This window comes from Culex pipiens, chromosome 2, assembly GCF_016801865.2.
Source record: "Culex pipiens pallens isolate TS chromosome 2, TS_CPP_V2, whole genome shotgun sequence".
In the NCBI taxonomy this organism is placed as follows: Eukaryota; Metazoa; Arthropoda; class Insecta; order Diptera; family Culicidae; genus Culex; species Culex pipiens.
This window is the reverse complement of record NC_068938.1, coordinates 221,423,250-221,449,360: the sequence shown is the minus strand read 5'-3', so window position 1 is coordinate 221,449,360 and position 26,111 is coordinate 221,423,250. Positions and strand designations below refer to the sequence as shown.

At 34.2% G+C, this 26,111-nt stretch overlaps 1 pseudogene; it reads right to left on the bottom strand.

Moving 5' to 3' along the window:
• Positions 1 to 16,904: 16,904 nt before the first annotated feature.
• On the bottom strand, positions 16,905 to 18,536 carry LOC120426388 (uncharacterized; annotated as a pseudogene).
• Positions 18,537 to 26,111: the final 7,575 nt, after the last annotated feature.

Genomic DNA, 26,111 nt, shown 5'->3' with positions numbered 1-26,111 from the left:
GCAATACACATCGAAGAACCTTTTCAATGATGAAATAATATTGAATACTTGACAACCCTAATTCATGTTATAAGCATATAAGTGGTATTTAATTCTAATCTCAACCATATTTACAAAAAAAAACAAGGGTGTCAGGATCCATCTGACCCATCACGACACAGCTAATCGAAAGAATTGACCGATTAGCCAAAAAGAATGACGAACTGAAAACCACAAGGACAACTCTATCGAAATCTGTAAGAACTTTATTAATATTGAAATCATCACAGCTGAAATTTGGAAATTTTTGTGTGATTTCTCAACTTCCTGCCAGAATTGAGATTTACAATTATCTGTGCCAGATTTTGACAGATTTGGACAGATTTCATATTTGCTGCCAATTTCGAGCATCTTTTAGATTTCAGTGAACGAGTTTTATGAAGAGTTTTATTAAAAATCAAAAACCTTAGGTAATATTTTTTTATGAAAATGTTTATTCAACGTTTTTGAGGCCGAAAATCAATTAAACCATCAAATTTTTACAAGTTTTCCCCTTTTTGATTGCAAATTTTATTTTACATAAGCAAACCACACCAAAAAATTGCTTGACCTTTTTACAGTTTTTTTTTTTGAAAAATTCTTCATTTTCTCAAAAAATATGACTTGTCATAGAATATTTGCTTATTTTTTTAATGTGTTTTTTTTGTCCGCTAAAACATGTAAAAAATAACAAAAATCAGAGTTTTTTTGGAATTCGACTTTTATTTTTAAAAAATATGTTGTGCCCTCATCCATACCTACATTTTTGCCGAAGACACTAAATCGAACCAAAAAAAATGCTTTAAAGGATGCAGATTCTTGAATTTTCACATAGCATTTTTGTATTGGATAGCTGCCAGATTAGTATGGAAAATAATATGGACAAACTGATAATGTAAAATTAGTTATTTGGGCATTTGGAAGACACCCAAAAAGTTTCAGTCAGATTAAAAATTGCAAATAAAATCGGATGGCTAAAATCTAACAGAATAAAACTTTTTGTAAAATATAACTAGACAATTTGGAAGCCTCAAGCAGATCTAAATAGTCGTGTCTCTGATTCATGGATGAGCCCAAAATTGCATAGATGTTTCTCAAAAGAGAAGGCCATTCTTTTTAGATTTTCTCTGGCAGTTAGTGACCAGTGGAATTCTTTTAAATGAAGGTATTTCGTAAATAGAAACTCAGGAAATAAACTCATGGTTCAATGGAAACAAAATAAAAATTTCCAAAAATTACCAAATGCCTTAAACAAACTTTTTCAGAGTAAATTCTGTTTATTGATAACTGAGTTAACTTGGATTATGATCATTATCTTTTCTAAAGTTTAAAGGTTATTTCACTTCACTTCTTTTTCTCAATTTCCCCAGTAATCCACCGTGGCTGCTCCAGAACTAACCTTAATTCCCACAACATCCCATTTTCCCTCACTCGAAAATCTCGGCATGCTGCCGGCTGCCACTCACTCTAAGCTAGGTGTTTATTTGCCTAGATCTGTTGCTTCCGTTACGCTTAATTTTAATTATCCTCCTCGACTACTGCCCCCTACCGTTTGTTTTCCTCTTCCATGGCCTTCTACCGCTCCTCTGCCAGAACGTCACCCTGACCATTCTGGTGTTGTTCTTTTTTTTCTCGGTCCGACCGTCCTTTGCCTACTTTGTTTTTGTGCACGCCAGAGATTTTGGTATCTCTTTCACTTCCGACTTTTTTCGGAGTGACTTTTGCACGGCTTGCTTCGTGGACTTCTGTGCTCTTTGGAATGAGGGGATTATCGCGACTGACTCTGCCTGCCGTCCGTGGCATGCTACGACGATCCCTTGGCCCTTTTTGGTGGCCGCGCACACTGAATGAAGTGCAACAATGCAATGCATCACTCATTTACATTCGTGTCGAGGTAGGGTGGTCCTTTGAACGTTTTAACGTGATTTTTGCTCGAACTTTAACAGTCAACCCCAATCTCGATGACTGCAACATAAAAGAACAATTCACTCGAACCAGAACAAAGCCGGACTCGGCATTGTGTTTGTTTAACTTTTACGGGGCTAATGGCTATCCAATTACCGGGAACACCTTCTTCCGATGAATGGCCATCGGATCGGCGGCAGCAGGACCACAACACCATACTGACCTGACCCCGCCACTTGGTTCACAACTTTTTGGCCAGGTGAAAAGTCTGAATGAATAGTGGTGGCTAGCCGATTTAATTGATGGTTTGTCGGAATGAAAAGAAGGAAAACTTTTTTTTTCAACTTTTGGTTCTTCCTCTCGTGCAGGTTCCACAGAAAAGTGGCCCAACAGACAAAAAAGAGCAACATCTTGCAAGCGGACACGAAACGGTTCTGTTCTGTTGTGGTAAGGATTTTGAATGGAGTGCGCGCGCGATTGAGCGAGGACCGGCAAGGACCACAAACGTAATTATAAATTTTAATTTCTTATCCTGTTGTATTGTGCTTGCGGTAAAACGGATCGCTTGGTTTTTATGCGAGTGCGGTTTTGCCGGTGGTTTCTTTCATATTTTTTGATATTTTGCTTCCTAATTGGATAAGAACATAACTGACGGCGGGAAAAATATTACAATTTATGAAACAAAGTTTTGCATCAATTATTGTACTTGCGCTTTGCGCAGGAAGCCATGATTTTTTGTTGCAAACGATCTGTTGAAAGTAACAACTTTTTATTGCTTCGTAAAGTAAACAAAGCAAATAATCTTACCTTCCTCACTGAGAAAAGGCTATTACCCGGTTTTTAAAAGAAACTTTCTGTATTCTCCGACAACTTACACAGTAGTTGCCCCGATCCTCTTCGATTTCCGTAATACTTTGCTCTTAAGATTAATTTGGTCCCTGATCACAAATCCGAGGTCCATTTTTCGATATCTCGTGATTTTTTTGTAAGACACGTTTTTCAGTGATTTGAGCTACAAATCATCCGTGAAGAGATAGAAAATTTGTGTCAAAGGGATTTTTGTGTAAAATTGGACACCCGATTTGATGTCGTACTCCAAATTCAAAAAAAATATTTTCCATCGGAAAAATTAAAAATATATTTTTAAAGTCGCTGCATTTCCCGTTACTCAACTGTCAAAAACTGAGCGACTTGTCATTTTATGGGAAATTTCATGTAATAACACAGAAGGGTATTTTTTCAATTATACTGATTTTCATTTAATAATTACGGTTTTTTTGTAACTTTACAGGGTTACTTTTTAGAGTGTACTAATGTTTTACAAAGTTGCACAAAGGCTGGGCAACTTTTTCGATTCCATGTGAGTTGGCAGAGAATTACCCAGGAAGATTTTGAAACCACCTTGATGGATACCTATTGTTCAAATATATTTTCAATGACATTTAAAAATCTCCTTAAGGTGAAGCCGTTGATCATTTTCGAAGAAAATCGATCATCACTATAAAATATTCTGTATTAAATTCAATTTAACGAATTTCAGCACCAAAATGAATCAGCCTGTGCTGGATGTTGCCTTCTTCAAGCCACTGAAAGAATTTTCGATCTAAATCAAATGCGTTTAAAAATTTATATAATTTTGTGGTACAATCATTGACGTCCTAGTTGACAATCATCGATTAATAACGATTTCCATAACTTTACAAGGAATGGGATAATCTTTACCAAAAGGAATCAGCATGTGTAGCGCACTATTCTAAACATCTTGTTGAAGGAATTTTGTCAAAATATTAAAAGCGACGCAAAATGTATATCTTTGAACGAAAAATCATGGCAATGATGGAAGTCTTCACGTTAAATGCCCTTAACTTTAAATTGAAACACATTGTTAATAAATTGAAAAGTCATTTTCAATTCCAAATTTAATTTTACATCTAAAAATTATTATTAAAAATTGTTCGACGATTTTTTTTATTTTTTTTTTTCTTTCAAAAATGCATATCTCTGGTATCAATTTTTGTACCAAAGACCAAATCCGGTATCAAATCAAGCAAAAAAGGTATCCCCTTAAAAAAGCAAAAAATTGCTCTTTAAAAAAACCTTAATTGCAAATATTTTTTTTCAGTAATAAAAAATCAAACGAAAACAAAATATTTTTTTGACGCCAAATCGATCGGAAAATCCTTTCTCAAGATACATATTTCAAATATTCACATACCCATTTGGCCTAATAAATTGCAAAATTGATGCGAATAATGCAAAATGGCTTCTTTTGACAAACGGAATGCATGGACAAAGTTTCATAACAAATAAAAAAATACAGTGAATTAGATGTCAAAATATTACTACAAAACACTTCTGAAACTTTCCATGAATATGTTGAGATCTAATGCCGTCATTATCAATTTTTAAATTCCTCCATTTTAAGCAGAATTTTTGTAGTGGCCTAAGGGAATTACATAAAAAAAAACTAATTAATTGGAAAGAATTTGACATCCGAATCTATCATGTGACATTAGGATGGATTTTCACTTCAAGTAGAATATAAGGCAGGAATCTGAATTATTGAAAACAGTAATGCCAAACAATATTAATGTGACAAATGATTGATCAAGTGTGAGGAAAAAATCAAACCTGTGGTTAAAATAAAAAATGGTTATTAGATTGATACCAGAAGATTCAAATCAAACTTCTCTTTTGAATCATTTTCGAACACAACATCAATCGCAGAATAATTACCAACTCATTAGCATAAAATTCATTTCCTCCACAATTCAGTTCATCATTATCCAGATCAACTGCATAAATCATAAATCCCCCTGTCCAAATAACAAACCAAACATCACACGTGTCACACGTCATCATAGGAGGCCACCCAAAATCGCAAATAATGAGTCCACCCCGAATGACGTCGTCCGCCTACTTTGCTCTCAGCCGCCAACTTCCACTCCTCGAACAGGCAGTTCGTAAAAACGAACGCAAAATTCACGCAATAAACTAATAGGATCAAGATAAAGCGATACATTTGTTAACTCATTTTCACGCCCCGTTTGCCTTCTGGGCTTTTGTTCCGACGCCAGAGAGAGAGGGGTCAGTTGCTGCTCATCAACATTCCGCCGGCTGGCTGGGACCGTCGTCGTTCGTCTAGAATGCCCTTTTCCCTTTTCGTGTTTTGCTCTGAGGCCCTTGCCTGGTTGAGGCACGCGCTAGCCATCATTCCAATGAGCAATCGGGGGAAAAAGGGCTATGATGAGAGCAAGAAATTACACAATTCCCGTACAAATAATTCTCGGATTCGACGTGACTACGGGTTGTAGGTTTTGTGATCCTAGAGGGAAAGGGGTGAGTTAGGGCTAGGTCATGTCTGCAATTGCTGGTAGCGGAATGGTAGGCACGGTAGGTCATGTTTTTCCACAGTTTAAAACGAAAATAAAACAAAATTCATTAACCAATGAAAAGTAAAACAATAACACATAGACGCCCTTGTTTATTTTAGGCACGGTATTCTTCAGCATCGTAATGGTTGAGAAGTATCTGAAACTTTCAATTAATCCACAATAAATTTATAAATAATTGCTGCAAACCTACCGCGAAAGCTTCCGTTTTTCATCCTTGACTGCACAGCTCAGTGATCAGGCAAATCCAACATTACTTCGACACCACCAGGAGTGGGTTGAACCAGTCAGATTAATCAAAGTTATTCATGATAACATCATCGACCTCGAAGGATTTCTGAGGGGACAACCGTAGAAGGCGCTTCGAATTTGGCCAGAAAAGTTTATCTGAAGAAAGATTTAAAACCTAGAAGAGACTGAAGGAGTCTCAAACTTGCTACGTAATTCCCGGAAACGCCCGATCTTCTCAGAAGTGACCCTTTTCCCCTTTCGCGCCGACACAGAACAAATCGACAACAATCAGTGTCATAATCAAGACACAAAGGCACAAATGAGCGACCAGAGTAAGAATGGAAAAAGGGTTGAGAAACTCGTGCAGCCCAGCCCAGAGCAGGGCTGAGACTTGGTGGCAATAATTATGATTTCATTTTGGCAAGTTTTATGTGGTCCAGCGGGATAAGAGGCGGGGAGGTGGTGGGAGATCGGAGTTATGGTGGGATAAATTATGTTTTCTGTAATCGGATACCTCCCAATTGATGAAGGTGGTGATGGGCTCCGCGTGTGGAGGTTTCGGGAAGCGGGAAAGCAAGATGAAAAGACAAAAAGGACGAACGCGACGAGAAATTACGGTAGCCGAGGGCAGTTTTCGCATGCGACGCAACCGAATGATGGACCGTTTGTGGTAGGGTAAAAGGGGTGGTTTTGTGTCAATAAAGGATCATTGTACGGATGAAACACAAGTATGTACGGAATTATTTTTGAGTGTATAATTTAATTAAAACTGTCCTTGCGCGATAGTTTATAAAAAAAGAAAGGCCAAAAACTCAAAAGTAATAATTAAGAAAATATTTTAAAAGAAACATTACTTTTGCACAGTGCATTGGGATACTGCAATCTTGATATTGTGATTTCAATCATTTTTTATAAATAATATTTATAGATGAGCAATTCTCTACGAAATCGGTTCCGATTTCGACCAATTTTTATTTTTTGTTTTTTTTTATTTGGCTCGAACTTTGTGGGGGCCTTCTCTATGACCAAAGGAGTTATTTTGTGTCATTGGTTCATCCATACAAGTCTCCATACAATTTTGGTTGCTGTACGTCAATATTCGAAAATCTGTAACTTATGAAGGAATTCTCTGATTAATTTGGTATCTTCGGTAGGTTATGATTAAGACTGTTCAAAAATAAAAAGATACACGGAAAAAATCCTGCCGATTTTTTAAATAATCTTTTTTTCACAACAACTCAATTTCCCTGAATTTCTATTTTTTAGGACCTATTTAAAACCTTTTCAGGCCTAATGGGTCATATATGACCCAAAAATGAAAATTTCAAAACTAGCCTATAATTTTCATTTGGTCGTAAGAATCATTTTCCCATCATCAACCAAAAAAATATTTTTTGAAAGTTTAGGCTTGAAAGGGTTAAATGAAACTCTAGAAATTAAGGTTTTCATAATATCTGAAACACGGAAGAATATATGTAGATACGAATACTTCAACATAATTGTATAGATAATGTTTGTACTGAATCATATGATAAATGTAAATTTACTAATGGTCCAATTACAAAATGACTAAAGATTTCTCTCGCAAAATTACAAAATGACTAAAAATTGAACCTCTCTGCATTCCAAAATGCAACAACACATCGAGATTCCACGGCAATAGGAAACAATTAAAAAGAAATATATATTTCTTTTGATGTTTGTGAGTCAATAAGTTTCGGCAGCAGCTTTTGTTTTTCAGCAAAAGGAATTTTTGTTTAGTTTTCAAAGGGAAAATTTTTTAATTAATTTTTTTTAATTTTTAATAGCAGTTTTTTTTATCACTGAACTGACCAAAACGGATGAAATTGCAAAGGCTCACAGAGAAAAAAATCTCGTATAGTTAGCAGATAAGGACCTCAGACCTAATTCTAATCACTTTGCTGTTTCTTACTATTGAAACAAATTATTTTGCAAAGCTATTGATGGAAATTTGCTTGCTCACTTTTCATTAGCTTCTTATAAATGAATTCAGATGAAATGCTTATGAAGCTTTTTTTTGAACAATTCTCCACCAAAATAGGAAATAGAATTCGATTTTTTGTTTATTGGCTCACACTTTTAAAAAACATATTTTAAGAAACTTGCTTTCCACAAAAAAAATCAATCCCCCAAAATCTCAAAAAATCGCAACGTCTGAGCCATAGAAAAGGACAAAAAATTGCCGCCGAGTTGTGATGTTTGAAGAAAAAAATCATATAAAAAAAAAGAAAATTTTCTCGATCAATTTTTTTTTGCTTCAGTTTTTAATGTAATATTGAATGTATGACCTTTTTTAAATGTTAGTTTTGATACCAAAATTTAAATATAACGAAGAGATTAGATATTCACAAATGTTTAATTTTTTAACATAGAAAATAGGAAAATTAGTTTCTGAGATATTCATACTTGAAAATAAAAGACTCTTTGGATGAGACTTAAAAATTGAAAATTAATTTAAAAAAAAATCCGAAATGGTTTTGGTATGGAAACAAAAAAATATATGTAAATGTGAGTAATTTTCACGATTCCGGCGGATTCATGGATTTCGCGGCTTCCATGACATCGCAACAAATCAATATAACTAAATATGACCTAGAAAATTTGTTTTTTTTTACAGTGAAAATTTAGTTTATTTGGTCAAAATTTAAGTATCATCATCTGGGGCGAAACGGAACACATATGGCGAATTAAGACATCCGTTTTAGCCTTATTACTGCACAATACTTAGGTATTTTTAAACAGTTTTGGATAGATCAGACCCAGAACAACAGAAAAAGTGCATCGCATTCCAAATTCCAAGCTTTTAAGTGCTCTAAAAAGTGCTGTCCCTATTCAGACTGTTGCCCCGATTCGCCCCAGTTGACGGTACACAATATCAAATTTTCAAGCGATAATATTTCGAAATCACGCAGTGAAACGCACCAGGTTTCTTTCGAAACAAAAAACAAAAGAATCATAGAGGTATTGAATTTAAAATTAAGGTTAATTTAAATCTAACAATGTCTAATTTATATTGAAACAGTGCACATCTTAAAAAAAACATGTTGTCATATTTTGTGTGATTTAAATGTGTTATATTACGTTTGAAAATGTGTAAATTTGCATCTCTGTATACATATACCATGATTGTCATACATTACAAGTAAACTGATGTAAAATTACATCGAAAAAGGTGATAATCAACTATCAAATCCTCAACATTCCAAAATTAAACTATTTTACTGTATGTTTGGTACCACCGAATTTAAATTGTGTCAAATCGACTAACTATACATTTTTTGATCATATTTAAAGTTTTTCGCCAAAATTTCGCTACCAAAAAAAATAATTAAATTAAGTTAAATATATTGGGAATTTACAGTTTGTTTTGCAACATTTTCTGAATTAAGATTAATAAGCAGACTAAATTTTGAAACTTTGCCCTACTGTACAGAAGAAGTTCCCAGCATCGGAAGGGGCAATGCCTCAAAAACGTGCCGTTTGATGTCCGCCCCCTTGTACGTCGGATGAGATCTGCTGCTGGATCTGCTTGCTGGGCGCCTCCACCCCGAACTACAGCCTGATTGCTTCATTCGAACATGTTCTGGGTGAGATGGGAAGGTTTCGGAGCTCAGCTGAAGTTCAACTTCCGAAATTACACATTTTTGGCAGTGGATTTCGGAATCGGTTCGCAAATTGGACCGAATTAATTATATGTAAATAAGCGGCACCAGAAGGATGCGAAACGGAGCGAGTACTGATCGAGATAAAAATTTATTTCAATGAATTTCATTAATGAAATGCGATTCTTTCTTCGTGTTTTTCGAAACTTTAGGGTGGGATCAACTTTTGGGGGCTGTGGATTAACGGCACACAGGTTTCAGCAGGAGCAAAAATCAAGCATCGATATTTTAATTGAAAAATAATTTATTACGCGAACAAAACGGATATGACACAATGAAGAAAAATTTCCCATTTTCATCCCAGTGACATCCCCAGCCCAAAATATCTTCCACCCTTCGCGAAATTTGTGAAAAAAATCATCCCTCAAGCAAGCAAAACGATGAAAAAAAAATCGCTAGGGTAGACAAAATTACTTTCTTCCTTGCCACGTGGTACACAAATGTGTGTGAGTGTGCATTTTTGTGGGTGGTTTCACTCCCCTGAAGATTATATTATAACGGCTTTTGAAATATCCTTGAATTGAATCATTTTTTCTTCTACGTTTCCGTGCTCCTCTTGGTGGTGGTGGTTGTTCCAGGCCTACTTCGGTAGTGTGTTCGGGACTTTCTATGCCGCGACGGTCGAAGCCAAGCTGACTCACCTCGCTGAAGAGAGTATGACAGCAGGCGCAGAGTTTAATGCCAATTTGCGTGAAGGTTTTTTTTCTCTCTCTCGGTGGCGTTGCGAATCCAAAGGTGGGCAGAACAGTTGAAGCTTGATTTTGGCATACATTTTAACCTTATAGAACAATATTTATAAATTATTAAAACATTAATCTTTTTTAAATATACTTTTCTATTTCCCATTGACGATTTCAGAAAAGCTGAAGAACTTTTGAGATTTCCGAATATATCATAATTTTGATTGCTGAACTTAATTTAGTAATCAATAACTGTAATCAATAGCACAATCACAATTTTTGAAGACGTGATAAAATAGCTTTTTCTTAAATTTGCTAACTTCTTTTATTGTTTTAAGTTATTGAACTACCATTACAAGCAAGTTGACCTAATCTTCTTCTATATATATAAAAAATGTCGATGGTTTTGTTCGAACGCGAATCAGTTCAATACGGAGCGTCGGATCGAGGTGCTCTTTGTTGCGTTGGATTCGTATAAGCCCAAGGAAGGTTTTTACGCTAATAAGTTGACACTTTGGCCACTCTGGTCCCGAATCCGGAACACCTGCCGATTGTACGGGAAACGGTTCAAAAAAAGAAATTATGATCATAGGAGGCGTCAAGATAAGATAACAAAGAAAAAAAAAACAAAATGTCAAAAGGTGTAAATGTTTCATGTAGTGAGTGAAAAGAAAAAAAGCCGCAAAGTTTAATTTGATGGTATGGTTGTGAGTATTGCCCAATAAGTAAAAATATTAAAAGATTATCATTTATTTTAGGTTTGAGAAGAAAAAATAAGAAAAATAAGTCAGGACAAATGCAATGCAAATAAGGAAGAAAATGGCTGAATACGACATAAAAATGAAATGGAAATGGAAACATTGTCTGGAACAAACAAAGGAAAAAATAGAAATGGAAAAAAAGGTTACGAAAAAAACATGACGGGAAATTAAAATCGAAATAAACAAAAATGTAGAAAATGAAGAAGACATTTAAATTGTGAAAAAAGGTAGGATAAAAAAAGTTTCAAATAAACACAAAAGTGCCGGCAGAACGAAAACTATTTCAGATTATTTTTAAGAAGAATCAAATTGTTTTCTAATAAGTGATTAAAGGCCAACAGGATAGAAATATTGAAAAAAGGAAAAAGATTACAAATAACAGATTCATTTAAAAACGAAGAAAAAGGATTGAAAATGCAAATAAGCTTTTGGAAAGTAAATTAAGTTAAAATAAACCAAGACAGTTTCCTATTTTTGCAAAAGCTTAACATTTCGTAACGTTACAACGCAGATTTTTAAAAAAGGTGCGTGGAAACAACACGAAAAAACTCAATGCTGTATCTTTGCTGAAAAATAAAAAAAAATGATCTACTCAAGTGCATTTGACAAGAAATTAATCATATTTTCAGGATATGACCAGCTTAAAAAACGGTTACTGTCCACCGGAGATTTTTGGGGTTTCCAGAGGTGGTATTGAAGAGAATTTTAGCTGACTGAGGTGAATGATATAAATCTTTGGATTTTTGTAAAAGTTGGTTTAGAAACATTTCACTTTATGGAATCCAATCACAACATCTATTTTGCCAAGTGCAATTATTTTAATAAACTGCCGACCACACATACACCGAAATATGCTCAGAATTAGATTCTGAGTCGATATGCTTACGTTAAGGTGGACCTACACAGAAAATAATATGTGAATTTACTCGACACGGAAAAATGAATCACATGTAAACTCAGTTGATGTAAACTTGAGATTAGACGTAAACGGTTGAATCACACGTAATAACATGTTTTTACGTATAATTTGTTGCTAATTTACAACAAATTGCATTTAAATTAAAATGATTAACGACGTGCAAAAGTGTTACATCATAAATGATGTAACATTCGGAAATATTTTTTTGTGTGTAGGAGGTCAAATAAAGATGTTAATTTTCGAGTGATTTAAAAAAAACCTCATTGAGGTTAGAAAGGCAAAACTCACAATTAGCCCACTTTTCTCACAAAAGTGCAGACAGTAAGAAAATAAAGAACTTGCAGTTTTTGCTCTAGATTGAACTCTTACAGGTTCGTAAATAATCAAAATTGAAAAAAAGTGAAAAATGAAAAAAAAATGCAAAGAAAAGGAATTTAAAATGCAAAGCTGCTTTTAAAGTAGAAAAAAAGAAGCTAAAGAAAAAGAAATTATATAAAAAGAAAAAAAAAGGAGCGCAGAGTGAAATAAAAAGAAATATTGGAATGAGTTAGGAAAAACAAACGCCGTACACTGTTGAGAAATTATTTGAATAAGTTTTGAAAATTGAAATTTCAAAATGAAAACAGTTAGGTCTAAAAAAAACAATTAACTTTGATATCAGAGCGCTTATAACTAGCACGCATTAAAACACTTTTAAAAAAGCAGCAATTTGCTGAACTAAAACTTTATCAACATTCAAAACTTTGTAAAATTAACATGAACATTTGTCGGTTTTCACAAGCTTACGTTCAGCCAGAAAATAATCTCAACTCACTGGATATCACAACGTCTTGCATTTTTCCGTCCATCGAAACTTTAACAGGCAAAATTAAAAAAAAGAGAAAAGACAAACTTGCAAAACAAATTTCAACAAATGCCAAAACATTCTAAAAAAACAAGCACAATGAAATCAAAAATTGTTCTTAGCGAAAAAATAGAAAAAAAGTTAAGAAAGTCAACACAAAATTCCGTACAAACGCAAACTATAGGAAAAAATCCGTACAAAAATCCAGTCGGACAAAAATACTCGAGAGATTCAAAAATCCTTATGGTAAGGATAAAACCCGTACAGTAACAGAGAAACAGAACAAATAGAGTAACAGAAAAAAAATAAATAGACAATCTACTGCTAACTTGAAACAAACCAAAAAAAGGGCAGGACGAAGTTTGCCGGGAAAAGCTTGATTCAAAAAAATTAAAAATACGAAAATGTGACAGTATACTTTTAAGGCCATTGCAAATTTATTTTCAAAGTTATGTCCCTTGACTTGAGACGAGGGGGTGGAAAAGGGCCAAAAAAAGTATAAAATTGAAACTACAAGCCACCATTTCAACTATTTTTTCTTATAAAAATGATTCTGATATGCATTAGAGACCCGTTTTCAAAAAATCTATGTTTAAACGAGAAATTTTTGTTTACGGTAAAAGCATTTGGCAGTTCTGTGCACTAGAAATTTACAAATATTATAAATAGTTTTGAATGAACGAACAACAATTTTATGTTATTAAAAAAAAATTTTTGTCCCCTTATTTTTTGGCCCTCTTCTACAAGAGAGCGAAATTGTAACAGGTTCCAAGTAATAATGAAAACATAACAACCCTTTACTTAATTGGCCAATTTCATGAAATAAAAGGTGCTTGAATAATATGTAATAATCTAAATTTAGTGAAGACATTTTTAAATTGATTTAGCGTCTTCGTCATAATTTCAGCATATTATTTCAATAACTCTTAATGAATAATTATGGTCTAATCTAAAAACCATTTTTATTTTTGATTTATTTAAATTTTAAGAAACGAAAATAGGAAAACTTGACCGAAATTGTTGAAATAAATTTCTAGCATGTGGATAAATAATAAATGACATTAAATAAAAAATCTTTTATCAAATTATAGAGTTATTTTTTTTTTTGTAAAATATTGAGTCATTTGAAACATGACAAATCATTGCTTTTAACAAATTTTTAATCTATTCAATGTAATTTATTTCGATTTTTACAAAGTTTTTTTTATTGGGTAGGATTAAATCGGGTTTTTTCTTACGTTTTGTGAATTGAATTCTTCAAAAAAAGAAACCCAATGAAACTTTAATAAAATTGTAAAAAAAAAAAAATCACTGATGAATTACAAGAATTACAATTAGGTTTGCAAAACGCTACGAACCCTGTACCAACAGCTATCAAATCCGACCTCCTGGCGTCAAAGCCTACTTCCTATGCTTCAGTCCTTCAACATCGATCTATCGAATCGAATGGAAGCGAGAATAAAAAAAGCACAGAGAAAAAAACGTTATGTCTAGTCTGCACTTATAATTTACTATCACATTACACGCGGGGAAGCGCGGAAGGACGTGGGGTTTGAAATTACCACCGAGCAGCCAAACAAGGAAACCAAATTTCAAAAAAAAAAGAATCTGGGTGATATTGCATGGCACACTGAGGAAGGACGATTTACACCCCAATTGAAGCAATCCCGACAGAAAAAAAATCACCAAGAAAGGAGGGTGCCGGTGGCCCAGGTCCCAGTTGGCCGCGGTGGAAGCTTACCCATAAAAAAATTGCCAAGGGAGATTTGTCCCGTACCCGACTCGGGAAGAAAATGCAATTTTTCTCATTGTTTGAGTGCCACGAGCCACCGGGAAAAACCCTCCAGAGTCGCATAAAATGTACGTGCGTTACAAACATAATGATGAAAAAATCGAAGAGGGTGAACGAACAAAAAAAATCGTGAGGGTAGTGAAAAATCGGTTGCAACGACACAAAAAAAACGGAATCATCTTCCATGTGTTGGTGCCAAGCCAACATTCTGCGTATTTTTTTCACTTCAACCCCTCATATGCTGTTTTTTGTTGTTGTTGTAAAACTTTCGAAGGTTTGGAACGTGCCACATCCGTTGCAGTTGCACTTCCCCTGCAACGAATTTGATCGAACGAAATAAAAAAAAATAATGCAAATTAAACTATTCGACGTTTTTTTTTTTATTTCCTTAACTGGGTCGCAGGGATGACGCATATGGTTAAGGTACTTGGCGCAGTTCGGGGTGCATACTTAATCAGGTGGAACGAATGTTTTACCAATAGCAATTTTTTGGTACGAAGGATACTTTTATGGAATTAGAAATTTGAGTTTTGGTGAAGAAAAAAAAACTGTGTGTTTTAAGCACGTATTCAACCGAATGTTTTTGGTTGGAGTATTATGCAATTAGCAGTTTTATTGTAAGGTTTTTTTTTCTCTGTTTCAGCCTCTATAAATAATATAAACAAATCTGAGCCTTTCCATAGCTTTTTTTCTATCGTTGGTTTTTCTTTGTAATCATTTGAATAATTATAGGACTTTCTTTTCCAGGCTTGATTTTTTGCTTATTTATAAATGTATAATCCTTTTATTAACAAGCAAAAATATTTAAAAAAAATATGTAAAAAAAATCTTCAATCGTCTGATTATTTATTTAATGAAAAGATAACAAAATATTGATACTTCCAAAATCAGCTAATACAGTCGGTAATGTATCAAAAAATGTTCCTGTGCTTTTGCTAAATTTGTCATTTGCAATTTAAGTTGGCACACCAAATTACTTGAAAAAATTAATCCTGGAATCAAAACAAGGAAAAAAGTTATAAAAGTGTTTGAATACTTTATTCAAAAATAACAGCTTATTCTTTTTTTTAATTACAAAGACTTTTCTCAAGTGTGCATTTATCTCTGCTAATTAAAATTTTATTATCAAAAACATACAAATTTATATAAATCACCTATCCAGCTAAATTCAAACAGCAGTGTGGAAAGACTACTCATTGATAAAGTTTCACCTCAACTGGTGCTGCCATCTCTTAACTGAACGTGGGGTGAATTGAGGATAAAGCAAAATATGAAAAAGCTGAATAGTTTGTTTTAAGGTGCTTACCTCTTGCGTACCGCAGGTAAAATTGGACATAATACTAAAATAAAAACGTACAAATGTTGATAGGGAATACATATTGGTTACATAATTGATAACATTGCATTCTAATAAGAATATGCTGAACATTTCGATGAACGGGAGAAGCAATATCATAATAAACTTAGTCTTTTTCTTTCTTTAATTCTTTATTTAAATTAAAAGTGGTTTGCGGTTGTCCACGCTCCATACAAAAAGGATTTTTTTAATGGAAATTGTCTACCAGGGGGAGGGGGATGCAGATAAAAAAAAAGTGTCCACGTGGTTTATGGATGGTCCCTCCAAAAAATAACCCATTTCTTAATTTTACTTTTCACACATAAAATTGAATCGTGCAGAATAATAGCGACACAATTTGGTCAAAATTCATAAGATTAGTTAGTGTCGCGAATTTTCGAAAAAATCATTATTTTTGGAAAACATTAGAAAATTTCGTTGATTGACTTTATTTTTAGATGTAACATAACATAACAACATAACTTTCTTTATCGTATACCGTTTTCAAATCATAGCCACCTGAAATAGTTTTTTTTTGTTACTGTTGATAACGTGACGATTTTTACTTGTAGAATCTATGAACAAGCTTGACAACTTGTTTCAAAGACATGGAATATTCGATTAAAGGTTGCTGAGATACAGCATCAGAAAGAAAAACAATCAGGAAAAATAGAGTTTTTAAGAAATTATAACTGAGCAAATATGCGTCCAATTTCAATGTCAAAAAATGAATGTGTCGTGAAGCTTGCCGATCTTTTGAATAGAATCAATTCAAAATTTTGTAAATCAACCTCAAAATTTAAACAGACCCAAAATCACATATTCCTGACCATGTGTTAAAATTTTATTGCGAACTATTGATGCCAAGTGGCATTTTGTTCATGGAAAATGTACAAAATGCAAAAAAATCGTTGTCCAAAGTCTCAAAGAATTGCTCTTATGAAAAAAAAATCCCACATAGAATAATACCTTTTCCAGTTAAATATTTTGTTAATTTCTGTAGATTCAATCTTTTCTATAAAAGAATTACCATAAATAAAACATTATTTCAAAAAATTGGTAAAATTTGAAACGTAGTAATCAATTTTCTTAACTCTCGCAATTTTCAAATTCTATTTTCGTAGTGCAAATTCTGGGATGATAACTAGGGCTAGTGATTTTTCACGGCAAAAAAAAAGAAATTACGCGGTGTACATTTCAGAAAACATCCAAATTTCGCGGCGATTTCACGGCTTTTCAAAACTAAGGAAAGAAAATGCAATTAAGTGTTTTTTTTTCAATACTAAAATAACTAAATACGGCAAACAACTCTTAGTTTTAACAATTCATTTTATTTGCTTGCTTTTTCTGGCTGCTTACGCTTAGATCTTCGAGTTTGTAACAAGAATAGCGTGTGATGCCAAATTGTTTTCTTCAAAGCTCTGCCGGTTTACCGTGTCTACCGTGTTGAATGCACTGACGCTTCGCTCCGCATCTACCGAATTTCCTGGGACAGATAAATACCGGATAGCAATTCGGGACAGATTAGGAAAACGGTCTTTCTGGCTGAACCAGAAGGCAGCTGGTTTGACTCCATCTTCTATCTCGAGAGCGCACTGTTTGTACGCTGCTAGCTCTCCTTCAATTTTCGGCAACTTTTCAGCGCATTCCGGAATACCGTCGCTCAGCCCGTCCAAAGAAAGGATTTTTGCTTGAGCCGGATCGAATCCTCTGACAGCTTTCATGAAGCTGAGGCCTGGCTGCGTGAATCTAGCTGATGTTTCGGTGTAGTATTGGTTCAGCTTGGCAGCTGCATCTTGAAACGCCTTCTTGTAGATCTTGTTTTTCTCCTTCTCTCCCTTGGAACCGAACTCTACATTAATAAAATAAAATTAATTTTCAATTTATAAACTAAAACAAAATCTGTATCTTACCGGCCATCAGGTCAACCACCTTGTTGTAAGCCAAATGGATTGTTACTTGACGGTTCTCGAACCAGGTCAGCAGGTCCATCAATTTGGCCGAGTTCATCATGATAAAGACGACATCGACCCGAACCGAATCCGTTTTAAACAGATCGTTCAGTTCTAGAAGAGCACTGGTTGGGGCGGAAACAAGTAGCTCGGCTTCAATGAACTTCTTATAATGCTCGACGTATTTCGCATGGTGCGCGACAGCTCTGAACCAGCTGTTCCAACGAGTCACGACTGGCACTGGAGGCAAGGGCACTTCAGAGCCGCACTCTCGGCCAATGAATTCCCTGTATCGAAGCTTGCGCGAAGAGCAGTGCACAAAGATAGACTTAAAGCAAGCAATCATTCTATCCACAGCAGGGAAGTTCCGACGAAATGTTTCACCCACCAGACTCAGAATGTGAGCGTTGCATGTGAGGTGAATGCAATTTGGCAGGAGCACTTTCAAGCTGGTCACGGCCTTGGTCATGTAAGTTGCGTTGTCCGTCAGCACGACGACAACCTTGTCAAAATCGACGTCAAACTTGGTCAACGTCTGAATGATAGCTCTCGAAACGGTTGTAGCGTTCACCTTATCCAGAAAAACCAGATCCGCAGTGACTGCCTCCATCTTGTCTTGTTGTCCGGAAGTGACGGGCAGGATAAAAACAATGTGCAAGATAAACCTATCCTGCTGGTCCGAGGCTTCATCAGCGGCAATCACGATCGAAGAAGCTGCTGCAACACGTTCTCGCAGTTCCTGCTGTGCGACATCGAAAACCTTAGGCAGTACTTGGGATCGGAGGGTCGTGGACTGTGGAAGCACTCCAAGGTTTTTGACATTCCTTGACAGGTAGTCTCGGAGCTTCGGATGATCAAGCTTGTACAGCGGAATGTTTGCAGATGCGAAAGCTTCCACGAGTTCAAATTGCGAAACGTTTCGCGCATCACGAGATGCTGTGGCTTTGTGGAATGCGCTCACCACCGTTGTTTGTTTTTGCACGGAATGCGTTACATCCTTTGGCTGCTTTTGGACCTTTCCGATGTGGGTTTGTGATTTTAGGTGTTTGCCGATGGTGGCCTTTCTGGTATGGTCCAATGTTACGTTGCAAGACGTACAAAATAATTGGCCTTCGTCCGCATGTAGTGTTCCTTTTGGGTACTGTTTAGCTCGCTCGACACACGTAATTTTTACTGCTGTTTTCATTTTGTTACCTGCTAAAATGGCTCGCGACGCGCAACTTGGAAAAAAACACCACTTCCGTAAGCAGCTGTCAAAATTCTGGGTGCGCTCGTTACACTGAGAATCAACATTACACATTGTTCAGTTAATTTTTACACATTTGTATGGAATTTATCAGCTCAAGTATGGTAACACACTATTGTGTAATCATAGTTGAACTGAAAATCCCATACAAGTGTGTAAAAGTTAATTGACTAAATGTCTAATGCTGATTATCAGTGTAACAATCGCCAATTACCCAGTCACGAAATAATCTAGCAGAGCTGGTTCTGTCAGAATCCTGCTTCAATGGAGGAACATTTCTGCTACAATTCCGATAGAATATTCAGCTCTGCTAGAATTCTGCCAAAACGCCGTGACTGGGCAAGGATGTGCCAGAGAAATTTTATAAAAATTACGATTTGCATTAGTGTTGGTGCGGTCAGGATTGCTCGACAGCAGTATATTTAATAAAAATATAAATGTCGCGGCATTTCACGGTATACGCCGAATTTCACGGCCAAGACCAAATTTCACGGATTTCGCGGCTTCCGCGAAATCGCGAAAAATCACTAGCCCTAATGATAACATAAGCCGTTTGAAATATTCTTTTAGGTTGAATTAAAAAAAATAAACGGGCAATTACAATTTATTTGATAAAGACTAAAGAAATTTTATAATCATAATTATGATTATACTCTTTGTTTTCAAGTTACAGCTACTTTTAGTTAGTTATTCAAAAGTGTTATTTATTTTTAGTTTTAAAGTTAAAAAACGATATTCCAAATGATATTAGTTGTGGATAGTTAGAGGAAACGATTAATTTGTTTGTCGTTTTTAGAAAATTAGTATTTGTTATATTTAATACAAGGGACAACCGAAAAAATCTTTAGAAACTTATAACTTGTGTCAAACATTTCACAGAAACGAGTCACTTGCTTTCAAATTCTTCAATTGCATTCAAAATTCTATCCAAGTCACGTGAATTTCACGATTTCCCCTCCCAAATTCACCCGCAAGCAAATTCAAATCTCGTCCTCGCAGCCTACTGCGCATGTTTTAGTTACAATGCACAAAATGTAACTGTCGCTCCTCACGCGTCCGTCGTGGGAGGAAATACTTACATTATAGCGGTGCCACGTTTGGCGGCAAGGATCCAGGCAAACATTCTGCCACCAGAACGGCAACAGAATCGAAGCATGCCAGGAGGGACGGACACGCACACGTGTGACAATAGGGTGTAATATGGTTGTATGGAAAAAAATAAAGTTGTCCAAATTTAGCGAGCACAGCCATTTTTCAGTTCCTTTTGGGGTCCTAAACAACTCCCCAAAGTTTGGGAACGATTGGTTTAGTCCTCGCTTTGCGCAAAGCGATTCAATTTTCCATATAAATTTGTATGGGAAAAACCATTTTTTTGGATTTTGATATTTATAAAATTTACGTTTCACGCTGTACTAAAACCGAACTCATATTCGGATGCTCTGGAATGTGCTCTACAACTTTCCCGAAGAAAGTACGGTGCTAGCTTGTCCCTGAAAGAAGATACAGCGTCCTCAAAACTCGTCTCGATTTTCGAGCAAAAAACACGTTTTAGACGAGTTTTGAACACGCTGTATCTTTTTTTAGGAGCAAGTTAGCACCATACTCTCTTCGGGAAAGTTGTAAAGCATCTTTCAGAGTATTCGAATATGAATCCGGTTTCAGTACAGCGTGAAACGTGGATTTTATAAATATCAAAACCCAAAAAAATGGTTTTTCCCATACAAATTTATATGGAAAATTGAATCGCTTTGCGCAAAGCGAGGACTAAACCAATCGTTCCCAAACTTTGGGGAGTTGTTTAGGACCCCAAAAGGAACTGAAAAATTGCTGTGCTGGAAAATCGATTTTGATATTACACCCTAGTGTGACAATGCAATGATTCAATACGAGAGCAGTATCAATCAATGACTACTGTGATGAACGGAATTTTTGAATAATCATTTTTTTACCTTTTAAGTTGTTTCTAATATTATTTAATAAATCTAGAGATTTTTTAAGATACTATACAGATTTTTTTTGCTTATTTGGTGTTTCTGAGAAGTTTGGTTTTTTGGGAAAAAAAACAAAATAAGTAAAAATGAGAGAGTAACATATCTTTTATTAAGATGCAATTTAAAAAAAAAGAAGTTAATCTTGAGTTCATTAAACTTTGAGTATATGCCGTTTGCAAGGAAATCGAATTCTCTACTGCAAACGGGCGAGCAAAAAAGAGGTCTTATTGGTTCTTCACGATCACGAACGCCAATACTTGGTCTATAGATCCTCAGTACGTCATTCTTGGTTTTCGAGGAGAAGCGAATACGTTGAGTTGTCCCCGTGGAAGGGTCCGGGTCTCGTCGCCGAAAGCTAGCTTGCTGCCGGTGCGAATACCTACCAGACCTACCAGGATTCAAATCAAGAGTGGCCACTTCCGGCGTGGGCTCAAAATTTTCACCGCCTGTCCAAATATTCCACTAGTGATTGCTGAAATCCAACGTTTTCCTCAAAATATAAGGAAAAATCAACGCACATATATGAACTTTTATCTAAAAACAAAAATGCACCAACGCAATCCACGAAGGAGGAGGAGTAAAACATAATTAAACTTTATCGCGTAGAGGTAAATAACGCGCAAACATAGTCTTAAATAATGTTTCGAAAACCGCCTTTTGAAAGGTAAATAAACCAATCACAATCCTTTGGCCGGATGAACTCCGCAGGAGAAGTTTGACTGCGCAGCTGTTAATCAAGTGCGAGGGAGATGGTCCATGCTCGTGTTAAATAAGGAACCACCAGCACCACCAGGGTCCTAAAAGAGTTGAGTTGAGATGGATATCGGCGCTTGCGCATGAGAGTGTACCGAAGGTTCCAAAAACGGTCACATCCGGAAAATGTGGCGTTTTGGGATGTCATGGGGACCAATCGAGATATGGTTGAAGGTGCAGTCCTCCATATCACAAATGGACTTCGTGCTGGAAAGAGCTCAAATGGATTTATTAGTAGTGGATATGATGAAAGGCAAATTTACTGAATATTAATATGAAATCAATTTAAATTATATTACAGTTGGTTAAATAGTGAATTCGATTAGTAATAAATCTAACATAACTGTCCATGTTCGAATAAATATCCCATATTCAAAAACAGCATGCTGGGAAAAACGCAAAGGAAGTTTACGTGTTAGTTTTCCACGAAAAAACTGGATTTCCTTCAATTTTCTAAAAAAAAGAACCGTAAACCGTGATGACTTTGAAAGGTTTTTGATTTTTCCACAAATTGAAGAGTTCGAGAGGTCGTTGTATGTCAGTATGATTCCATACCATTCGCACGTATTTAATTAAAACTTTTCATTTTTCGGATAATTTAAAACCTATCAAAGTCACTATAGCTATCAATGTCACGCCGGTTAGCGGTACAGCACATTTTTGTAGTTTTTGTTCTGTAAAAGCACACATAAGTAATACAAATTGAAATGCATATAGAGAGCAATTCTCTACGAAATCGGTCTTTTTTCTTCAATTTTAATTTTTGTATTTTTTAATCCGACTGAAACTTTTTTGGTGCCTTCGGTATGCCCAAAGAAGCCATTTTGCATCATAAGTTTGTCCATATAATTTTCCATACAAATTTGGCAGCTGTCCATACAAAAATGATGTTTGAAAATTCAAAAATCTGTATCTTTTGAAGGAATTTTTTGATCGATTTGGTGTCTTCGGCAAAGTTGTAGGTATGGATACGGACTACACTGGAAAAAAATGAAACACGGTAAAAAAAATTTGGTGATTTTTTTATTTAACTTTTTATCACTAAAACTTGATTTGCAAAAAAACACTATTTTTAATTTTTTTTATTTTTTGATATGTTTTAGAGGACATAAAATGCCAACTTTTCAGAAATGTCCAGGTTGTGCAAAAAATCTTTGAGCGAGTTATGAATTTTTTAATCAATACTGATTTTTAAAAAAAATCGAAATATTGGTCGCAAAAATTTTTCAACTTCATTTTTCGATGTAAAATCAAATTTGCAATCGAAAAGTACTTTAGTAAAATTTTGATAAAGTGCACCGTTTTCAAGTTTAATCCATATTTAGGTGACTTTTTTGAAAATAGTCGCAGTTTTTCATTTTTTTAAATTAGTGCACATGTTTGCACACTCTTGAAAAAAATATTTTTGAAAAGCTGAGAAAATTCTCTATATTTTGCTTCTTTGGACTTTGTTGATACGATCTTTAGTTGCTGAGATATTGCCATGCAAAGGTTTAAAAACAGGAAAATTGATGTTTTCTAAGTCTCACCCAAACAGCCCACCATTTTTTAATGTCGATATCTCAGCAACTAATAGTCCGATTTTCAATGTTAATATATGAAACATTTGTGAAATTTTCCGATCTTTTCGAAAACAATATTTTCAAAATTTTCAAATCAAGACTAACATTTTAAAAGGGCGTAATATGGAATGTTTGGCCCTTTTGAAATGTTAGTCTTGGTTTAAAAATTTTGAAAATATTGTTTTTGAAAAGATCACAAATGTTTCATATATTAACATTGAAAATCTGACTATTAGTTGCTGAGATATCGATATTAAAAAATGGTGGGCTGTTTGGGTGAGACTTGGAAAACATCAAATTTCCTGTTTTTAAACCTTTGCATTGCAATATCTCAGCAACTAAAGATCGTATCAACAAAGTCCAAAGAAGCAAAATATAGAGAATTTTCTAAGCTTTTCAAAAATATTTTTTTCAAAAGTGTGCAAACATGTGCACTAATTTAAAAAAATGAAAAACTGCGACTATTTTTTAAAAAGTCACCTAAATATGGATTTTACTTGAAAACGGTGCACTTTATCAAAATTTTACTAAAGTACTTTTCGATTGAAAATTTGATTTTACATCGAAAAATGAAGTTGAAAAATTTTTGCGACCAATATTTCGATTTTTTGAAAAAATTAGTATTGATAAAAAAATTCATAACTCGTTCAAAGATTTTTTGCACAACCTGGAAATTTCTGAAAAGTTGGCATTTTATGTCCTCTAAAACATATTAAAAAATAAAAAAAATAAAAATAGTGTTTTTTTGCAAATCAAGTTTGAGTGATAAAAAGTTAAATAAAAAAATCACCAAAAATTTTTTTACCGTGTATCTTTTTTTTCCAATGTAGTCCGTATCCATACCTACAACTTTGCCGAAGACACCAAATCGATCAAAAAATTCCTTCAAAAGATACAGATTTTTGAATTTTCAAACATCATTTTTGTATGGACAGCTGCCAAATTTGTATGGAAAATTATTTGGACAAACTAATGATGCAAAATGGCTTCTTTGGGCATACCAAAGGCACCAAAAAAGTTTCAGTCGGATTAAAAAATACAAAAAAAATCGAATGACTGAAATCCTAGAGAACTGCCTTAGAACATTTATGCGAACAGGGGCAGTTTGTTAGTATAAATTATAATTCATAGGAACTAAATGATTTTTCACAAATTTGGCATAATTTACCTCTCATTACAGGAACGTTATTTATTCTATACATGCTTCACAGTGCTCGAATTTTACGGTTCATACAAAAAATATACTTTTGTAAGGAAGATTGGTTGTTTTTATTCCCTTTTAAAGTTATTTTTCTTGTCTTTCTTAGACAAGAATGGAATGGTACAGTAAAATGTATTCCAAATAATTTTGGAGTATTGCTTCATCCTGAATTATCGTTAATAAGATCATTGATTGAAAATTGACATAACATATAAATTCATTTGTAAATGATGACAAGTGTACTTGAAAATTTAGTTTTTGTCCCGCTCTCTTCCCCTATTTTTTTACAAAAAACCAATGGGAAAAAATATAGGTATTTGTAATCAAAAATTCAAACTTTCATGGAAAACCTTGTACAAACCAATATAAACTTTTTAGGAAAAAAAGATACATCGGATAAGGTTTATTTTTGGAATTTGAATCAAATAATGCATAATTAGGTTTATTTTTAACAAATCTGTAGTTTTTATTTTTTTTTTTTAAAAGACAGAATCAATGAATTTTGAAACCAAAAAAACGGAAAAAGATGTGAGAACCACGAAAAATTAATATTGTCATTAATTTGTTCATATTCAGCATAAATAATAGTAACATAAGGCCGTTGCAATTATTTTTTTAGTATATGTCCTTCGGGTCTGGAAAAAATAGGTAAATTGAAATTTGATGCCATGGTATAAATATTTGAATGTAAACAGCGGTTTTTAAATTTAGAATTTTGAAGTTTTTTTTAATAAATAATGTTTTTCCCCTGACGTTTAGGATAGTGATAGGATTTCAATTTATTTTCTGAATATTTTCCAACTGATAAGGTTTGTCTCTATATTATGATTTTTATTATTTTTGGATAACATTTATTTCAACAGTCTTTTAAAAAATAGCTACGATGAAAATTCTTATTTTCAATTTCGGAGTGACTTTAATAGGTATATTTCTAGAGTTTTTTTTTTTTTAATAGGTCCTATAAACATATAAAAGACAATAGTTTATAGGACCTATTAAAAAAAACTCTAGATTTTTTCTTGTTAAAGTTGGATTTAAAGTGTACCAATTTTATTTTTTGAGTCAGATGTATTCTTCAAAACTATTTTTATTTTTTAGATAATCGAAATAGAAGATTTAACATTTTTATTCTGCCTATAAATTTGATGAATTTTTGGATTGTGTTTCAAAAATACTAATTTTATCTTCACCTAGTGGCAAACTGTCCAATCCGAATCTGAAAATGCATTCGACTCGAACTCATTTTCATGAGTCATATCATGACACTTAAAAAATATTAAAATAATTCTATTAAAGCCGTTCCAAAATTTTTCAAGTTTTTGTCCCTCGGCTCTGACCGGGGTCGATGGAGGGGGGGGGGGCAAACAAATAAAAAAATAAAAAATTTAAATAACAAGCCATTATCTCAACATTTGAATGAACAAAGTGTTTTTAAAATGCATTTTTAACTAGTTCATGTTGAATGATAAATATGATTCTAAACGCAAGGGGAATGCATTTTAAATTGATTTAAGCTGATTAAACATGAATTCCATTGAAATTTCGAAGCTTTTGAAAAAATATTTTTTTCGCCCCCTGATTTTTCGGCCCGATTTTAAAGGGGGGGGGGGAGACAAAAACTGTTAAAAACAATTGTACCAGCCTAACCAAAAATTTCAATAATTTTAGTTAGCTAACTTCAAAAACTTTTCAAAATTTTATGAATTACTTTGAACACTTCTCTACCATAGTCAGTATGATTCCATACTATTTAACCTATCAAAGCCACCCTGGTTATCAATGTCACTCCGGTGCTCCGGTGTACGGCATTTTTTAACCCTATTCTCAAATCAAAAATAAATGTTT